Raw genomic sequence first — 8,375 nt, forward strand, 5'->3', positions numbered from 1 at the left:
ACGCAGTTATTAAAGTTATGCCAGGTTAAAAATCAGTAGTATTTTGAAATTTAAAGAAAAAGTGAACATGATATAACTCCCCTTTAAAATGTTGTATAAATAAACACAGAATCTGCATTTGAGGCCCTTGCCTAAGTGCCTTCATTTTACAACTTGACAAACTATACATGTTTCTATGTTTTATTCAGGTAACTTTATGTTAAACTTTTATCTTTGCTTTTAGAACAAGTGTTATAAATTTATATGCTTACTAAATGACAGGAATTTTTGTTGCTGTTTTATTCATTTAGAGTAAAGTATGTATATGAAGCAATATGTTCTGAATCATTTTAAAATCTTTATCCTTTTTGGGTTTATAAACTTAGAGGATTTTACACTTTGCTTTCAGCAAGCAATGATTTTAACTTCTTTATAGTAAACTTGGACAACAGATTTCATTAGGAAGGTGTTATGGCATCAAGAAAAAAAATACATACAATATATATAAAAATTTTAGTACCAGAAAGACAAATCTTTGGGTTTTGGCTCATTGTGGTGATACCCCAAATGTATTCTTGTTGGTCACAAAATTTTATTTGTTGTGTGTTTTTAAAGAAAATTATTTGAGGGAGGGGATTTGAACATATATAGGAAGATAATACTATTTCCAAATATATTGATGTGTTTATATCATGAATTATTTACTTATTTTTTTCCATATTTTTATTGGTATATTTTAGTTGTAACTAATGGTGAGATTTGTTGTTACATGTTTGTACAATCACACAATATAACAATATTGCTTGGGTTTTAAAATTATTGCTTCTATTTATTTTTAATAGATAAAGGAGGCAGCAGACATCATTCAGAAGTTGCACCTAATCGCCCAGGAGTTACCTTTTGATAGGCAAGTTTATTTCTCAAGAACTAATTTGGAAATGTGTAATTTATAGAAAAAAATTGGAAGTTTTGTCCCTGGATGATTTTCTTTGCCCACTAAGTCAACAAGAATATTTTGCATGTTTCCTTCATACAAGATATGGTAGAATAGTTCATTGAAAAAATAGTGTACTTCAATATCTAAATTTAATTGTATACTTTCAATCCCTTGTCTTTTAAAAAAATATTGATAGAGATTTTTGAAGTTGACCGAAGTAAAATTTTGAGTTTTCCTATCTTGGATTTTGAGAACCAGGGTGATAAGAGACAAGAGTTCAACCATAAGGCTACTCAGTTGCTTTTTTCTAATTCTAGATGAAAGATCCTAAGTTTTTTGGGGTCTTGGGCACCTTTGAAATGCTAGTAAAAGATATAGAGTTTCTTCAAAAAATTAAGATATACAGATTATCATATATAATTTTAGGGTATTTAAACTCTTTACCCATAAAAATCTTCCAAGAGACTTTGGGTTCTGAACCTTGTTTTATTTATTTATTTATTTTAAACATCAGAAATTTATTCGTTGCTCAAAACATTACATTAATCTTGACATATCATATATCATACATTTGATTCAAATGGGGTATGAATTCTTATTTTAAATACAAATCCCAGGGTCGTCACTAACTTAAATTTCATCCTAAAATAAAATGCCCTCTGAGAAGGAATTTTTTTTTCATGATTTTCATTAGTCCATGGAATATCAAACTTTTTAATAAAATGTGGTAATAATAGTTCCTCCATGTGACCAAAAGAAATACAATTTTGTTTAACAGATACTATATCTGTTATTCTTTTGTTGATACTTGAAGGTTTTCAGGTACAGATAGAATATAGGTATATTGCTGTGCTTAAAATATGACCATTATGTTCCAGCCATAGTGAATCCCACTCACGCATTCATTTTATTCTCAACTTTGTATCATCATAAAAGATAAGCAGTAATAATTTTTTAAATCATCTACCAAAACTTCTATAACTTTATCCCATTTCAGAGTTGGACCATTTACTTAAATGGGTAACATGTTTAGCTCAAAACAGGTACAATATAATAGTTAGCTATAGCCCTCATTCCTCTCCCTTTATTGTATTTTTTCCTTCCAGAACACATTTGCATTGTCATTGTCTACAACTCTCAAGTTTATACTCCTCTTATAGTTTGTTTTGTTTTGTTTCAGTGCTAGGGATCCAATCCAGGACCTCACACATGCTAAGCAAGCCCTCCATTACTGAGCTATATGCCAACTTTCTCTTACAGTTTTCTTTTAACCTCTCTAAGAAGCCTTAGAGGCTTAATCAGACTTATTTTTTCCCACACACATCAATACAGCCTTATATGTGTTTTGTCATCTACCATGACTTGGTTTTATCTTTTTTTTTTTTTTAATAACTATCTAAACTTTTCTTTCTTTCTCCGTCTGTCTTTGGCATCTCTTTTGCCAATCATTCTTTTTTTTCTTCAAATAATTGCATAGAGTCTCAACGTCAGTTTTCTGTGCTAGATATTCTCTCTTGATATTAAGAGATTTGGAGATTCTAGTGAATGGTATTTTAGTTTTTAAATTTGTAAAGATGGAATGGTTGTTCTCCTAGACACATTGCTGGATTCTTCATAAAGCTCTTTTTATTTTTTTTTTAGTTTTAAAATAATTATGTGTGTGTGTGTGTGTGTGTGTGTCAGAGAGAGAGAGAGAGAGAGAGAGAGAGAGAGAGAGAGAGAGTGTGTGTGTGTGTGTGTGTGTGTGTGTGTGTGTGATGCTGGGGATTGAACCCAGGGCCTTGTGCATGCCAGGCAAGCACTCTACCAATTGAGCTGTATCTGCAGTCTTATATTAGTCATCTTTGGTGTGTATTGATTATTATATCATTTATCGTTAATATATCATCATTGTGTTTTCTTTTACATAAGAATTTAAAACTTGGGGCTGGGGATGTGGCTCAAGAGGTAGCGCGCTCGCCTGGCATGCGTGCGGCCCGGGTTCGATCCTCAGCACCACAAACAAACAAAGATGTTGTGTCCGCCGAGAACTAAAAATAAATAAATATTAAAAAAAAAAAAAAAGAATTTAAAACTTTATTTTAAAAATCCCAGTAGGGAGCAGATTATTGTAATTATTATTACAATCAATATTATAATCCAGTGACTTTAAAATGCCATTGAATGTGAATAGGAACAATAACTTGTTTTGCGACTGGCTGGGTTAGTGCCTCTTGGTTTTCAGTATGAGTTTCCTAAATGATAATTACATACCCCATCTGAATTTCCTACATTCAGTTTTGTTACCAGGAGTGCTTTCTGTCATTATTCTCTCTACCCTCTGGCTTTATCTTTTTATTTTTTATAATAACCTTTATTTTATAATTGTTTTAGATTTTCAGAAACTTGAAAAGATTTTACAGAAGGTTCCCATGTACCCCTGCATTCATTTCCCCCTTTTTTAACATATTGGCGTGATATGTTTGTCACAACTAATGAATCATCATTGTTTTTTATCTTTCAGATTTTCAGAAGTAAAATCAAAAATTGCAAGTAAGTGGAGTCTATTAAATTAACTTTTTTTGGAGTAAAGACAATAACTATTGTATAAAAGAAAATAGCAAAAGGGGAGAGGTGAAACATACCATTCTCCTACCCCATCCCTGGGTATTCTTCAAGAGTACTGTGTGGATATATGAGCAGCATAAGACTTCCCCCTTCCCAATTATTTTATATATAATTTTATATAATGTATGTATAGATTTTATATATAATTTATATATACACACACACATACATACATACACTTACATGCACACACATTTTTTTTAAATGGTTGGTAGCTTTTAGACCTTGTGTTTTTAATTTAACAGTATATTTTGGAGATATATGTGAATATAGCTCTTTTTTCTTTTTAACACTGATACGATGAGTATTGCAATAACTGTTCATCTCCTTACCTTAATAGTTTGATTTTTGCCAATAGTTTAGGTCATTCTAGGTTTCTGGAAAAAAATCAGTTTAGTTTCAGGTTCCATTTATAATAACCTGGCTACCTGTTTGTTATGCCAGTTCATTGAAAGTTCAGAGACCTACCTATATTTTCAAACGTCATGTTGTTTTTGTAATTCTTCCAAAAAGAAGGCAGATCCATAGACATTATATTTGTAAATAATTTAGATGCTTGACATAATTTTGATACTTTGAGAGCCTCAGGATAGCCGGATGACTTTATTTTTATTTTTAGGTAAATATCATGATTTAGAATGCCAACTAATTCAGGAGTTTACCAGTGCTCAAAGAAGAGGTGAAATCTCCAGAATGAGGGAAGTAGCAGCAGTTTTACTTCATTTTAAGGTAAATATTAAAAATTTAAAATGTAGATCAGTCTTAAAGGTTTTGAAGAGTTTACAAAATCAATGTTATTATTTCTGACGTTCCCCTATTAGTTGTATAACTAAATTACATCAAAATGTAAAAAAGTAATAATTTTCATTAATTTGTATGTTTTATATATTTCTCTATAAAATGTTAAACATTAGAATTTAATATTTCAATAAGGATTTTATATTTAGTAATATTAATACATCAAGTTTTTATATAGTTTGATAAAGAATATCTTATAGTTTACCTTCTTGTTTTTTATTTTTTATTTATTTATTTTTTGGGGTTTTTTTTGTTTTTTTTATTGGTTGTTCAAAACATTACAAAGCTCATGATATATCATCTTTCATACATTTGATTCAATTAGGTTATGAACTCCCATTTTTACCCCAAATACAAATTGCAGTATCACATCGGTTACACACTCACGTTTTTACATAATGGCATATTAGTGACTGTTGTATTCTGCTACCTTTCCTATCCCCTACTATCCCCCCTCCCTTTCCTATCCCCTACTATCCCCCCTCCCCTCCCCTCCCCTCCCATCTTCCCTCTCTACCTCATCTGCTGTTGTTCAATTCTCTCCCTTGTTTCCCCCCCTCCTTTCCCCTCACAACCTCTTATATGTAATTTTGTGTAACATTGAGGGTCTCCTACCATTTCCATATGCTTTCCCTTCTCTCTCCCTTTCTCTCCCCCCACTCGTCTGTGTTTAGTATTAATCTTTTCCTCATGCTCTTCCTCCCTGTTCTGTTGTTAGTTGCTCTCTTTATATCAAAGAAGACATTTGGCATTTGTTTTTTAAGGATTGGCTAGCTTTGCTTAGCATAAACTGTTCTAATGCCATCCATTTCCCTGCAAATTCTATGATTTTGTCATTTTTTAGTGCTGCATAATACTCCATTGTGTATAGATGCCAATATCTTATAGTTTACCTTCTTGTTTTTTAATAAATCCTTTTCAATCAAACATGTTAAGAAATTAATTCAAAAGCAAGAAAACATGACCGTGAATATGTAATGGAATGTAGGAAACAAAGAGTAGATGACATATTACATAGAAAAAGAAATCCACCTACCGGGGTTTTAGTGTTAATATAAAGAAATGTTTTATGTAGTTGTCTTTCTGGAATTTGAATTGGAGAGAGAGCATGGGACTGTATCTCTGCAAAAAGGTGCTTAAACAATAGTTCTTCCTTCATTTTGTTTCTTCATTGCATCAGATGTTAAAAATATAACCTATCTGTTGGGCTTTTCATTTTTGTAATATCTAAATGAGTACTGAGAGTGGCTTTTTTGTTGTTATTGTTCTTTTGTGGGGAAGGGTCTTGTGGAGAGTAAACTCAAGGGCACTTTACCACTGAGGTACATCTCAGTTCTTTTTATTTTGAGACAAATTCTTGCTAAATTGCTGAATCTGGCTTTGAATTTGCAATCTTCCTACTTCAGCCTCCCAAGTCACTGGGATTATAGACATGCATTACTGTGCCTGACTCGAGAATGGCTTTTAAGACAATAGAATACTTTATATTGATTACCTTACTTTTTCTACCATATGATTTATTACCTTACTTGTTTTAATGTGTAATTTATTAATAGGCAAAAATTTCATTGTGTTGATTTGTTTTAAACACATTTTATTGTAGTAGGTTACGTTTTAAAAATACACTTTTATTTAATATGGAAGCATACCCATATTAAATTACTTTGATTTCCAGACCGATGGCTTATGGCCATATCTGACGCTTGCAAGGGAAAGGAAAAGATTTGAATCCAAGACAGGAAAGAAGATATCTTTTAATATTAGATTTTGTACTAGAATTATGCAAGCAGCATTCTTAGTACTTAAACTTGGGGAACTGGATATTATGCTTTATTCTAATGTACTAAGATAGAAGAGTATACACATATATGTATACACACACATACTTTCTTTCAAGTACTTGAGTCTGTGTGTGTGTGTGCACGTGCATGTGTGTGCATACGTGTGCATGCATGTGTATTGGAGTTGAAAGAGATGGCTAGATGGTCATAAGGCAAAAATTACCAGGCTGGGAATGTGGCTCAGTGGTAGAGTGCTTGCCTAGCATGTGTGAGGCCTTGGTTTCAATCCCTAGTACTGCCAAAATGTGTGTATGTGTGTGTGATCATTGAAAAGAACTTAGCTTACCTCAGCTTTCTTCTTTCATCTAAAGTCCAAAAAAGTTATATAATAGCTGTTCAGCTTCATCATAGTAAGGGGGGAAGCATACCCATATTAAGTTACTTTGATTGAAACACACCAATTTACAGTTACTTTGATTGAATTCTAACAACTGTTAGCCATTTGCTAGGACATAAAACATAACTTTATTCCTATAACACTTCTTTTATTGAAATTATTGTAATGGAACCCAAACAATGTTAACAATGTATTTCTTCTTTGTAGGGCTATTCCCACTGTGTTGATGTTTATATAAAGCAGTGCCAGGAGGTAACATAACAATATACTTTATTGAATTTTATTTTATGCTGATTTGTATTTTAAAACCATTAAAAATATTATGTTAAATGCTTCTATTTAGGGTGCCTACTTGAGAAATGATATATTTGAAGATGCAGCGATACTTTGTCAACGAGTAAACAAGCAAGTTGGAGATATTTTTAGTAATCCAGAAACAGTACTGGCTAAACTTATTCAAAATGTATTTGAAATCAAACTACAGGTAATTTTAAATAGTAACAAATAAAATAATTCTTAAGAAAATATGTGATTTTTTTTATATTTTAGAAATTTCATTTTTAATTTAGTTTACTTATATGATGACTTTAGAAATAGTAATCTATTTACTTAAGGGGAAAGGAATGTCAGTATTATGCTTTTTAAAAAATGGTTTGTTATTCATGAAGGAAAAGATGTTGATCACTTAGTATTATCACAGCATGTTCTTCAAATTTGTTACAGCAATAGTAGTAGTAATATAATGCATTAAGGTAGCTTAATGTTTTGTTTTGATTTGGGTTTTGGTGTTCACCACAACTAATAATAACAAGTATTTAATACTGTATAGCAGTATACAGTATTAAATACTTGTGGTAATATCATAAAAAGGAAAAACGGAAACTTAATTTATAATCTTACTCTTCATAACATTATACTTTCAGATATTTTCTAAACTATGTTTACCTCTGCATTAAGCATTGTTCAGTAGTGTTTGTTTTTTTAAATACACCTTTGTAGCCTTTAAAGTTGCTAATATGTGTTGTGGTTCTCTAGAAGAAGTAAGAGTATAAAGTGCAACATTTCCCACATTTACTGACCAAAGAACCTGATTTTAGACAAATACTTATTAATTTCTCAAAGGACATTGTTGTTTGTTAGACCAGTTTGAGAAGCTGTTCTAAAGAATTGATTCTAATGGTGTTTCAAAAGAAAAGGTATTCTAAATTCTTAATACTTATTCCCAAGATTTATATAGATTGTTTATAGGCAAATATATGAAACAGTAAAATTTAGAAACCTGTTTTAAATTTTTTTTTTATGATTTGGTCTATTTCTATGCACTGCCTTGTTGATTAGACTTAAGTCAGAACTTAAAACTAACTTTAGAGGAAAAATATTTTGAGAATTTATGATTTAATGTTTGTTTAATAGAATGTTAACTTTCTTTTTTAGAGTTTTGTGAAAGATCAGTTAGAAGAATGTAGAAAATCAGATGCAGAGCAATATCTCAAAAGTCTCTATGATCTGTATACAAGGTACATTTTTAATTATTAAAAAATAATATTCAACTTTATTTTTTTAATGGAAAAAGGGGAAATATTCAGTATTTTTTGAGTAATAGCCTACCAGATAGCAGTATACAGTATTAAATACTTGGCTGTGTGGACTAGACTTATGCAAGAGCAGCATTCTTATTACTTTGAGGAATTAGATGTTCTGCTTTATCCTGATGTACTAAGAACCATAAAACCTTCTGTTTTTAAACTAATCCTAAAGGATTTCGCTTCTGATTTTAATTGTAAACTATTTCACTTCTTAACTTTTTTCTCTAAGAATGAGTATAATTACATTTATCTCAGTTAAACTTTACAATAGGAAGTGACATATTCTTAAC

Source organism: Urocitellus parryii, chromosome 6, assembly GCF_045843805.1.
Source record: "Urocitellus parryii isolate mUroPar1 chromosome 6, mUroPar1.hap1, whole genome shotgun sequence".
NCBI classification, from domain to species: domain Eukaryota; kingdom Metazoa; phylum Chordata; class Mammalia; order Rodentia; family Sciuridae; genus Urocitellus; species Urocitellus parryii.